An 11,744-nucleotide genomic window follows, 5' to 3' on the forward strand; every position below is an offset into this window, starting at 1 on the left:
AATATTATTTATTTATACACACATATACACACGCGTATATATATGTACACACGTGTGTGTGTGTGTTTTCATTTAAAATTTTAAGTATTTAACTGAATAGCGTGTTCATCTAGATGGTAGTCATAGCTCGTAAAACCATGTGTCTTCTGAGGTTCCTCAGGGTAGTTTTCTTGGCCCTTTGCTACTCATATTATTTACAAGCTAAATGTGTTCCGGCATTTTTACTAAAATGGTGGCATATGCTGATGATACTTCTCTCTATGCTGATATTCCTTCTCTGGCAACCAGGGAAATAGTAGCAGACAGTTTCACTGTATACCTGATGATAATTCCAATGGTAGTACTCTCGGTGGGGCATGTAATTAAATCCTATCAAGTCCAAAGAAATGAGTTGGTCTAGAACGCAGTTACCTCAGTATCCAAGTCTGCTGATCTGCTGATCACTTCAGTGGATAATCTAAAGCTCTTAAGTGTAACGCTTGATTTAAAGATTACACTTGAATTAGGAATATTGCCCGGGCAGTTTCATCTAAATTAGGCATCATTCACAAGTGCAAGAAGATTTATGAAGATAACATTACTACGCAAATGCTTCTTTTCTTTTATTCTGCCTCCTTCTAAGTATTGTTCTCCTAAGTGGTTGGTTATCTGCTGCAGAGTCACGCTTACGACTGCTTGATCATTATTTTAATTCCATTAAATTTCTCCTGTCTGACTTCGATTTGGACATTAGGCTCATTCAGTCTTATATACAAGATTGTAACCGATAATTCACATCCACTCTATAAGCTTTTATCTGATTTTTTTATCAACCTGCAAAAGTTACTAGAAGTTCTGTGACCCTCAATTCAATGACATTCGATGTACGTCGATCGTCTACTTCTCAGTTCTCTAGATTCGTTTTTATTGCTATGTGTAGGCTTTGGAATAGATTGGCGTCAGAGACTAACTTTTCCGACTCTTGATAGGGTTTAAAAATCAGCCAAGATGTATTTCCTACGTAAATGGGTGCTGATTTTCTATCTTTACTTTCTTTCTTAGCTGTGTTTTGATTTGCATTGACACCCTTGGAGATATAATTCTCGATTTGTTGGTACTTACATATATGTGTATATATATGTGAATACGTATATACGTATATATGTATATATATATACATATATCTGTGTATATGTATATATATATATATATATATATATATATATATATATATATATATGTGTGTGTGTGTGTGTGTGTGTGTGTATACCACACCAAACACACACACACACACACCACACACACACACACACATATATATATTATATAATATATATAAAATATATATATATATATATATATATATATATATATATATATATATATACATGCCTTGCACTCACCAAATGCAAAAAATTTGACTAATGGGAAACAAATTAATTTGGGGCATAGTTTCCACACAGTTTCTTTGTGTATTATTCTCTAATATTATGATATGAAATGTAGGGAAGGAAATGAAATATAGGCTTTGATAATGTTTTCTTTAATCATAATGGCAAGGAATATTATCATCGAGAGTTGCAGTGTGAAAGACACTATTACAGGGAATCATTAGTTTCTCTCTATAAAAAGATAAGCTTTTATTGTGATATCACAGATTTCTTAGATATGTTTTACTATGACCTTCTTTGATGCCAATTATCCAACCAAAAAACCTTGCAAGAGTTATTATTCCGATGATCTGTGACTCTTCCGTATGTATGTTTACATCAGTTTACTTTCTCAAGAAATTATAATTTCTTGTCTCTTGGAGTCAATGGGATTAACATACAATGCAAACACGGGTCTGACATTGTACTTACTACATTTTTTTTTTTTTTTTGTATAGTTGGTTTACAATGTACTAAGGAGATTGAAAGGTACGATGTAGTAAGACGGTCACAACGTTCTCGACCTTGTAACGGACGGGAAGTTTTGAGTATCCTGGCCCTGGGCTGTATCCCGCGGTCCATGGCATCTGCGTGCCCCGCGACCTGGTACCGCGGGCCTCCCACCTCGGACTCTTAATGGCCTGTCTGGCCATGGCCACCTCATTCTGCACCATGGACCTGGGCGATCTCATCGGCTCCCGCTTTACGACGTTTGCGGAAGGGCGAGATGATACAGTGGACCCTGACAGAAAGTACCTGCGGCATCGCCTCCGCCTCAACAGAGCCAAAATGGACGTGGCCAGGAGGGTGTGCGACGAGGCCAAGAGTCAGTACGCCGACATGCGCCACCTGCTTCGCGTGGCCACGGTGAACAGGCGTCCCGGCGCCGCGTACACCTTCAGGATCCGCCTCTCCAGTCTGGAGACCACCATCCACCTTCTGCAGCGCTACCTGCTCATCCTGTCCCGCGACGGCCTGGCTATCCAGGCGCAGCTTCGCGGCAGCGTCCCTGCCGTCTACTGCCTCGCCCTCAGGGAAACTGAGCGCGTGATCGTCGCTCGCGCCCCCAACGTCCACGACCACTTCCTGTGGGAGGATTCGTACGACGACGAGGAGGACGTCGGCCTCGTGGAGGCGGACGGTGCCAGTCCTCCGCCGAGAGTGGACCTCCTGCGCGTGCCCGGCGGCTCTGTTCCTCGGATGACGCAGCAGTCTCAGACGTGGAGGCTCGTGGAGGAGATGGAGGTGCCTCGGGTTGGCGACCCTCCAAACTAACACAGCTTATAGATAGATACGGAACGTTAAATAAAGAACAACGCTTAAATTTGTCTCATTTCATAGTTAGTAGTTAGGTATTTACTACTAACTATAGGTCTTGGACCAATATTTACAAATGACAAAAAGGAGATACCAACATGTCGAAATTGTAGCGGGATTACACCAAGAAAATTTACAGGAAATGATTACAGGCTTTTGGACTGTAGAGTTACCGTCGCCTCCCCCCAAAGCAATGAGTAGGACAGCACCAAAATAGGAAGATCTTTCCGATATGCAGACTTTTACGGAAAACGAGAGCAAGGGAGAACAACAACAACTTCATCAGTGAATAGTGAAAATAGAATAGTGAAATTTGTCTCATTTCATATCTAGTGAATGTAATTTGGATATCAGTTTTTATGTACCATTCTGTACATGGCAAATTCGCAACTACCTTGGAATTTCCACTTGCTGTTTAATATTTAAATTTATAATTTTACAGGCTATTGGAAAAACATATAAAAGAAGAAGAAAATAAATGATTGCAGGCTTTTGAACTGTAGAGTTACTTTCGCCCCCCCCCCCCAAAGCAACGAGTGGGATAGCACCTAAATAGGATGCCATTGGCATGAGGAAGATCTTCCTGACATCCAGACTGGAACCAGTTTGCCGGAACGTAGAAGGATGACAAAAACTTAATCAATGTGCATTATACAGCTCCAATCCCCTGTTGTTCAACCCTTTGGGTTGCCAGGCATTTCCAATCAATTTACCATTACTATTACCTTCGACCATATTTTCCACATACGCAAATTAAAAGGCGACTTTAAAATTGAACTACACGCGATCGCTCAACGAGATGAATAAGTTATTTATCCCAAATTTGTAGGCCTATTCGAGAGAAAAAAACCCGTGCTTATATACATTGATTTTACTTAGATAAGCGAGCTCTATCCCCTTTAGCGTTTCGAGAACAATATGTATCTATGTCTTTAGTAAACTCTTCTATCGAGATATGGACCGTTATCCAAGCGAGGATTTTTGGTACCTTATCTCTGAATAGTAAACCCGGCCCGTATAGGCCCCAACCGAACCGTGTTCCTCAGAGAATGACATTTGCGTCCGATTGCATCACCACGTTATTGCTGTTTCAAATGCCTTCTGATTTTTTATTTCGCCTTTTTATTTTTATTACTTTTTTTTCCTACTACATATTTTTTTCCACAGACTTTATAAAATTATACACACAAACTAACATTTTTAAAATTTTTTTTTTCTAATGCTCAAAACTATTTTAGAAAGATCCATGAAACCGGCCACGCACTCGATAAAGGGTGAAAATGTAAACAGAAGGGAAATCGGAGGAGGGGGGTTCACTTGGACGCTCGGGGGCGGGCTATTCAGGGACACTCGAATAGGTGTTTTTTCTGGCTTTTTTTTTAAGTGTGTGTTTTAAAAAGGGTTTAATATTTAGCCCCTTGTTAATTGAACTAAAATATAAAAAAGATGAATGCTGTATTTAAATGTTTTAGTATGTCGTGGTTGAGTCCAAATAGGCTTTTTCTTTCTGTCGTATATTTATATTTATTAAAATTCTTAGCAAATCTTTTTAAACATAACAAAAACCCGGGGTTAAGCTTTCTAAAATGGCATAGTCTAATGATAATTGGATATGGGATGATTTTCAATTAGATAATAGGGTGTGAATAAATATGTTGTTTTTCTAAAACGGTTCCGAATCTTACATTTGTTTGGGGGGTTAATATTTAAATATCTCTGTTCAGTGAATAGAGCAAGGAATTTCAAATGATTTGTTTTATATTAAAGATGTTCACTAGTTTCATTTTTTAAAACATTTTTTTTTTCCTATATCAAAGGGGCCTCCTATTGTCTACTCTACCCTAAGTTAGGTTTTTTCTAATGATATTAAGGTACTTCGTTTTTTTGTCAAAAAAAATTCCATAACAGACAAAAAACAATTAAATTTTTTATATTATTATTATTGTATTCACACATAGGGTCACATAAACAAAAAATCTTCTATACATTTTTTTTGTATTTAAAATAAAAAAAAAAAAATCTAAACAAAAATTTTCTTAAGGACTTTCCCATCTGTTTTCACTGTAAATTTCAAGAGAAGTTTGAAATCATTAAGAAAGCAAACACACCCCTGTTTTCATTTTTTCTCCCTTTAACTATATTAGCAGTTGCTATCTTGCAGAAGAACAAACAAACTCTCAGGGAAATATGGCTTCAAAGGAGGAAGGCTGGACCTGGAATAAAAAGAGAAAAAAATAAAACCGCGGCAAAAAAGGAAACAAGACGGGGGTTTAGAATATCCAAGTCATAAAAATTTTTCTGACTGGTACTCAGGTAACTACCCATTGTTATTACTCCTAAATCTATATATGTATTTTATGTAGTGATCAGTAAGAAAAATGAGTAAAGAAAATGTCTGAAATTTGAAACCTTTTTAAGAAATTTTTTTTTTATTACTTCATAAAATTTAAAAAATTAATCTATTCATACCCTTTTTTTAGAAATTCTGAAGAATTCTGATTATTTTACTTGTGCTTCTAAACGGGGACTCCACAAACCATAAACTACATATCATAATAGCATATACAATTAAATTTGTATTAACTTATAATATTTAATAATGTATATAATTTTTTAGTACTATTGATATTTTTTGATATTTTTAATTTTCCCAGTGGTTCTGCTAAGTTAAAATGTAGTATGGACTTTTTTTTGGTTTTTTTTTTTTTCTTTTTTTTTTCTTTTCTCTTTTCTTTTTTCTTTTTTCTTTTCTTCTATTTTTCTCTTTTCTTTTATTTTTTTTTATTTTCTTTTTTCTTTTTTTTTTCCTCTTCTTCTCTCCTCTCCCTCTTCTTCTTTTCCTCTTCTCTTCTCTTCTTCCCCTTTTCTCTTCTTTTAAAAACCCAATTTTTTATTATAGTCAATTTATTAAAAAAAATCAGCAGTCACTTTTTGGTAGAAACTTTATCCTAAACTTCCCATATCTATTTTTTGTTTTTTTTTAGGTCCTTCCAAAGGAGAGATATTGAACAACGTTTCTGGTTGCTATATTCTTCGTCCGTGGGCCTATGCCATTTGGGAAAAATGCAGGGGATTTTTGGTAAGAGATAAAAAAGACGGGTGTAAAGAATTTTTTTTTTTCCCCATTTTGGGGTGAGCCAAGTGCTTTAGAAAAGGAAAAGGCTCATATTAAAGATTTTGCACCTGAGGTAAGCATTGCCATTTTCATTTATTTTTTTTATTTTTCATTTTTGTTTTATTTTTTTCTAGGAAAATTTTTCCCCAAATTTTCTCACTTTTTAAGATAGATGCACATAAAGATTCTTTATGTAAATTATTTTATTTTATAATGATTTTCCCTTCTTTCCCATTCTATTTCCCTCTTATTTTTCTTTTTCTTTTTCCCTTTTCCATTTTTTTTTTCATATTCCCTTTCTCCACCACCCCCTCTCTTGTTCTTCACAATTTTTGTTTTCCCCTTTTTCCCCCCTTTTTTAAAAATAATTTGCTTTTCAACAGATAAGCACTGGAAATATGAAGAATATAGTTACCACCCATTGAAGATACAAAATGATCGACTGACATTTGGGGGTTTCCCAAAGGCCGGGAATCCGTCTTCCCTTCTTACCTGTAGAAGTACCACCCCTCTAGGCAAACCTACTATCTTAAACAGAAAAATGTGAAAGGTAGTAAGAGCCCAGATTTGGATTAAAGTGTCTTAATTTATTTAAAAATATGACTTTACAATTTTATATCGAAAAAACATATTTTGAAATTTTATGTATGTTTTTTACAAAAGAAAAATGATTAATTTGATTCAAATTGAAATCTAGGCCTTGTGTCACATTGTACCATTTACCATTAAAAATTTAAAAGTACGTCTGCTTTTCTTTGTCTGGAAATTTTTTGTGCTTTATATAGGTGTGGGGCATCTTAGTTTGCATGAGATAAAGGGGTTGAAGCTACTATATCCCTTGGTTTTAATATCGTTATTTACCTATAGTGCAGTAAATCCCTTTATTTTCCTTTTTTTCAAAAAAAAATCCATTTTTAAAATCCCCCTTCCCTTTTGATTTTCCCTGATTTTGCATTTTTGTCCCTTTGGGTTTGTTTTATGTACAAATTTTTTTTTGAAAATGTAGATGAAAATACAATTCCCTTTTTATGATTAGATTTTTTGATGTAGGATGACAAAATTAGCAAATAAAAAATAAATAAATCTACTATGCAAGAGTTCAAATAAGCCACTGTCGATTCAAACCGTAACAGCACCTTAGCTACACACCCTCCTCGCAGTCTACAAAACAAATAGCGGATACAACAAACACCCCGGGCTAGATGTGGTCATTTTCTCACTGGTCTGACCATAATTTTTAAACAAAAGAATTGATAGGAAAGGAAAAATGAGAGTAGAAAGAATAACACAAGGGAAATAAAAATGTATTGAGAAGGGAAAACTAATGACCAGAGAAAAATCAGGAAAAAAAGCTTAAAAACTAAAACTAAATGAAATCATTACAGCAAATGATGTCTGTACAGAGACTCTTAATTGAATTTTTTCTGAGATTGGGGCCTTTCCCCGCTAGTTGAGTAAATTTGATAAAGGTGTGGAAGACTTTTTTCCCAGAATAAAGGAAGGTGTGATAGTAAAAAAGGAACTTTGGGATTTTTTTTTTTGCTGTCACAAAATCTAATCAGAATCAGGATTTATTTTTCTAAAAAGGAAATTATAGACCATGGGGTTTATATGACCTGGGTAATAGTTTTTTTTTTTTTTTTTTTTTTTTTTTTTTTTTTTTTTTTTTTTTTTTTTTTTTTTTTTTTTTTTCCCAGAATAGTTGGTGCCACAAGTACATATATATACCTTGGCCCCCGTGGTTTTCTTTTTTTGCTTTTTTATGCAAAAATGGCGCACAAAGCAGAGTCATCAGAATCATGAATTTTTTTTTTGCTATTTTATAATTAATAATTTAAATGTAAAGATACTTTATTCATATATTATATATTATATATATATATATATAGATATTTTATATGCTTTTTATTTTTTTATCTTTATTTATATATTTGTATAGTAATAATAATACCATGGGGAATAACAAAAATTTTTTAATAGAAAAAAAATTTTTTCACAAAATACAGGCATGTGGGTTTAAAATGTAAGCATAGGCAGGGCCCGAACCTTTGTAAACTATCTATTTTAAAGAGTTAATAAAAAAAACCACGCAGGCGTGTATGCCCCACCCAAAGACTTAAAGATCCCAAACCTTTGGGAAATTTTGGTAAACAAAAAAGACCCCAAGTTCCAGCAGCAAATGAAAAACTGATTACAATTCAAGGGTGAAATTTTTGAAATACAATTGTAGTTTCACATTTATCATATTCAAAATTGATGCTTCCTCACTAGGTTTTTGAGTTAATGCTTTTAAGTTTGGCACTGTTATGGGAAATAAATCAAAAAAAAATCTTTCCCGTAAACCCCCACCCTTTTATCACCATTTTTTAAGATTAGTTTTAAAAAGAAAAAAGTGTAGATAGAAATTAAAAGAATTAATTTTAAAGGGAAATAAATTTTAGGTAGTTTCAGCTGTTTTGTATCCCATAAAAATAGTTTTTTTCATACCAAACTTATGCTGTTTTAATATTTTTTTTTTTAAATGCTTTCATATTTTTTTTTTCATTTTTTTTATTTCTCAACTTTTTTTTAATGATTTACCCAAAGGTTTCTGTTATAGCATTCATCCCTTAGGTAAGTTCTCATTCCTAATTGTTTTAAAAATGAAAAAACTATTGGGTTACTTACCCCACAAATTTCTGAGAATCTTTTTTCTCTTTGCCAGGTTCCTGGGTACACACCGGTCGACAAAATGGCAGAACCTATTGCTATAAGCCAACTTTGAGCCCATTATGTACCCTGCATATGCCAAAAGGATCATCCCAGAACCTGCCCATAAAACTGAAAAATTTAAAAATGTTGTGGTTAGTTACTGATACTGTATGCTTATATACATTGTAACTCTTTATTTTTTTTGGTTTTGCTTCTTTTTTTTAATTTTTAAATTTCTTTTTGTTTTTTAAAATTTTTGCAAGAAAAGGGAATGTAAATTCACTTTTTTTTTGCCTTTATTCGTGTCTCAGAGCCCTTTATTTTTTTTCTTGATATTTGCAGAGATGGGAGTTTAAGCACCCCAGCCTTTTATCGGAACCGGAATTTTTGTGGCAAAAGGACATTCTGCATTTTCTAAAAAAGCAAAAACCGGAGGAAGTCTTAAAATCTTAGACTCATGCAGGGTAATGAAAGTCCCCTTTTTTTTCATTCTTTTCTTCCTTTCTTCCTTTCTTAAGTAATGAGGGGAAGTCTTAGGGGTTCTGGTGTATGTTGTTTTGGGTATATTCGGTGAAACATGATGTTTTCCCAGAAAGGATGCAATGATAATTAAGTATTTTATATATCAAGATATCATTGCATGGTTGCCTCATGATAAATATGTATCATTAACCTTTTTTTTTTTTTACATTGAGGAAAACCTGTTTGCCAAACTACACATATTGTTTTATACTTTTGAATTTAAAATCTCCACAGCAAAATTTATTTGTATTTTTGTAATCTTTTCTAGGGGTATAAGACCTCTTAGCCATTTCCCGTGGTCAAGGGCGAAAGACGGAAAAAAAAAAAATTTTTTTGGGGGGTGTTACACAAAAAAGTTGAAACGTTTGTGCCTGAGAGTGGAAGGGCTTCAGGGGGCCCATCACACATTTGGGCCAGAACTTTTCCAAATGTTGAGATTACTTTTGAAAATGCCAAGACTTTAGGAAGTCTTTTTTTTTTACCAGAATCCTGGGGCTGCAACAAGACCCATTGGTGCAATGGTGAGATACTGGGATGAAAAGGGGCTGGTTCTGCCCCCAAGAGTTGCTGTTACAGGTTTTCCTCAGGATTTTTGATGTTAAGCTAGGGTTGACTGAAATGAAAGTAAAAAGTCTCTAAGAAAACACAATTCAGGGGTCATTGTCTTTTTTTGGGGTGGGGGTTTTTTGGAAAATAAATTTCCTAAAGACAAAATTTTCACGGTGTGATTGTTCCTTGTGGAATTAAACCAAAAGCTGACGAAAAGAAGAATTCCCTTTTTTTGGATGCGCACCATAGAAAAAACCTAAAGGGGGTCTCAATAAAAGCAGAAAAGGGATCTGCGGGACACTACAGTCCTGGCTGGAAGTTTAATCCTGGGAATAAAATAGGTGATCAAAATGATAGTAGTTTGAATGCCACATATTTAAAAATGTATGTCATTCTTTTGGATGCCCGCTTTTAAAAATTTACGTCTTCATATGGGATACTTGATACAAAAAAAGTTTTCTACTTCAAAAAATTCTAAAGCACATCGTGGATTATAACCTTTATTTTTCTTTTGTTCAATATCCTAAAAAGCAAAAAGAAAAAGGCCTTCACATATTCATGGGGTTTCTTTTGTTCTTTCCCATTATTGTTATAAAAACAGTTATGGATTTTATTATCTTGCTGTCTTGTTTTAGATACCTAATATCCCTTTTAAAACTTAGTATTTTAACTTTTTTTTAAAGTTCCCAAAAAACTTTAAATTATTATTCATAAAGTTATTATGAAACTTACTTTGAAATTCGAGATATTTATTTCTTACAGTTGTTTTCCCTAATTTTTTGTAAATGTTATGTTAATCATTTAAAAAAAAGTGTGTAATCTTATTTATGGATTTAAATAGCCTGGGGAAAAATTCCCTTCCCTCCTTTTTTTTTCTTTTTTTTTGCAAAGTTTTTTCCCTTTAAAATTTCCCAGAAAGGCAAGTTAAAAAATTAGTTATAAGACAACAAAATTTAAAGTTACTATGCAATATCCTACAGAATTTTTTTAAATCTTTTGTAATGAAATTAAATCCCTCAAAATGGCTCCATAATATTCGTATTTTCAGTGTAATAAATGGGAAGCAACTTTTTTGGAAATTGCATTTTTGTTAGTGTTTTTTTGTTAATGATACATTATTTTCGAAAATTGAATGATTAAAAATATACCCTGCATAGGGTTTTTAAATTTGCCTCGGGTTTCAATCATAAAGACCTTGGCCTTCAATTCATTAAAAAAATATTATTTTTCTCATTATGTTGTATATTTGGATTTTTCTATACGTATCTCTTTCCATGGTTCAAAAATCCTGGGTGCTAGAGTAGATGTTTTTGTTTTGACAGTCCCCTTTTTTTATTCTCCATGCATAGGTAAGTTATACAGGAAATTGTAAAAAATTTACCTTTTTTAAAACAAAATGATCAAAAATTCTTTCTTTTTATATTTTTTGTCTTAAAAATTTAATACCCGCTAGAATAGGTAAACTTTATGTAATTGCTACCCTTCTTACTGTAAAATTTTTACTGAAACTATTTACTGCTTAACTTTACCCCAAAATTTTTTACTTTTTACTTTTTTGAATCTATTTATTTATTGTTTTAAATTTACTGAATCCATTTTTTATTCGGGGGGTTCCCTGCAGTGGACGTTGGACCTCGCGCCTGGGCCAAGAAAAAAGTGTGGGGTGTGCGGAGGGACACAGGAGAGAAGCTCCCTACCTCTTCTGATTTGCTACAAAAACAGGGCTTTTTGATAAAAATTTATGCCATCTTTTGTCCAAGGCAAAAGAAAAATTAAGTTGCACAAGAATTTGTAAGTAAATGTACGGCTGTTTTTAATCATTGAACTGCATCTCGTGTAATCGAGTGTTTTTTGAGAACTTTTTCAAGAAAAAACTTGTCTTTCGTACATGCTGGGGGGGAAATTACAAGTGCCCTTGATGAAAAAAACTAAGCTGGCCCCCCTTTTGTGGAGCTGAAAGGGTTCGAGGCCCAAAAAAAAACCCAAAAATTAAAGGGAAGGGGAATTTTATTTTTTCCCCCCCAAAAGGAAGAAAAATGGGGTTTTCCCCTTTTTGGAAGGGGGAAGGGGGGTTTTTCCAAAAAAAAATTGGTCCCCAAAAAAAAGTTTTTTTGTTTTTTTGTGCCATTTTTTTTTTTTTT

The sequence above is a fragment of the Penaeus monodon genome, chromosome 12 (genome assembly GCF_015228065.2).
Source record: "Penaeus monodon isolate SGIC_2016 chromosome 12, NSTDA_Pmon_1, whole genome shotgun sequence".
Taxonomy (NCBI): domain Eukaryota; kingdom Metazoa; phylum Arthropoda; class Malacostraca; order Decapoda; family Penaeidae; genus Penaeus; species Penaeus monodon.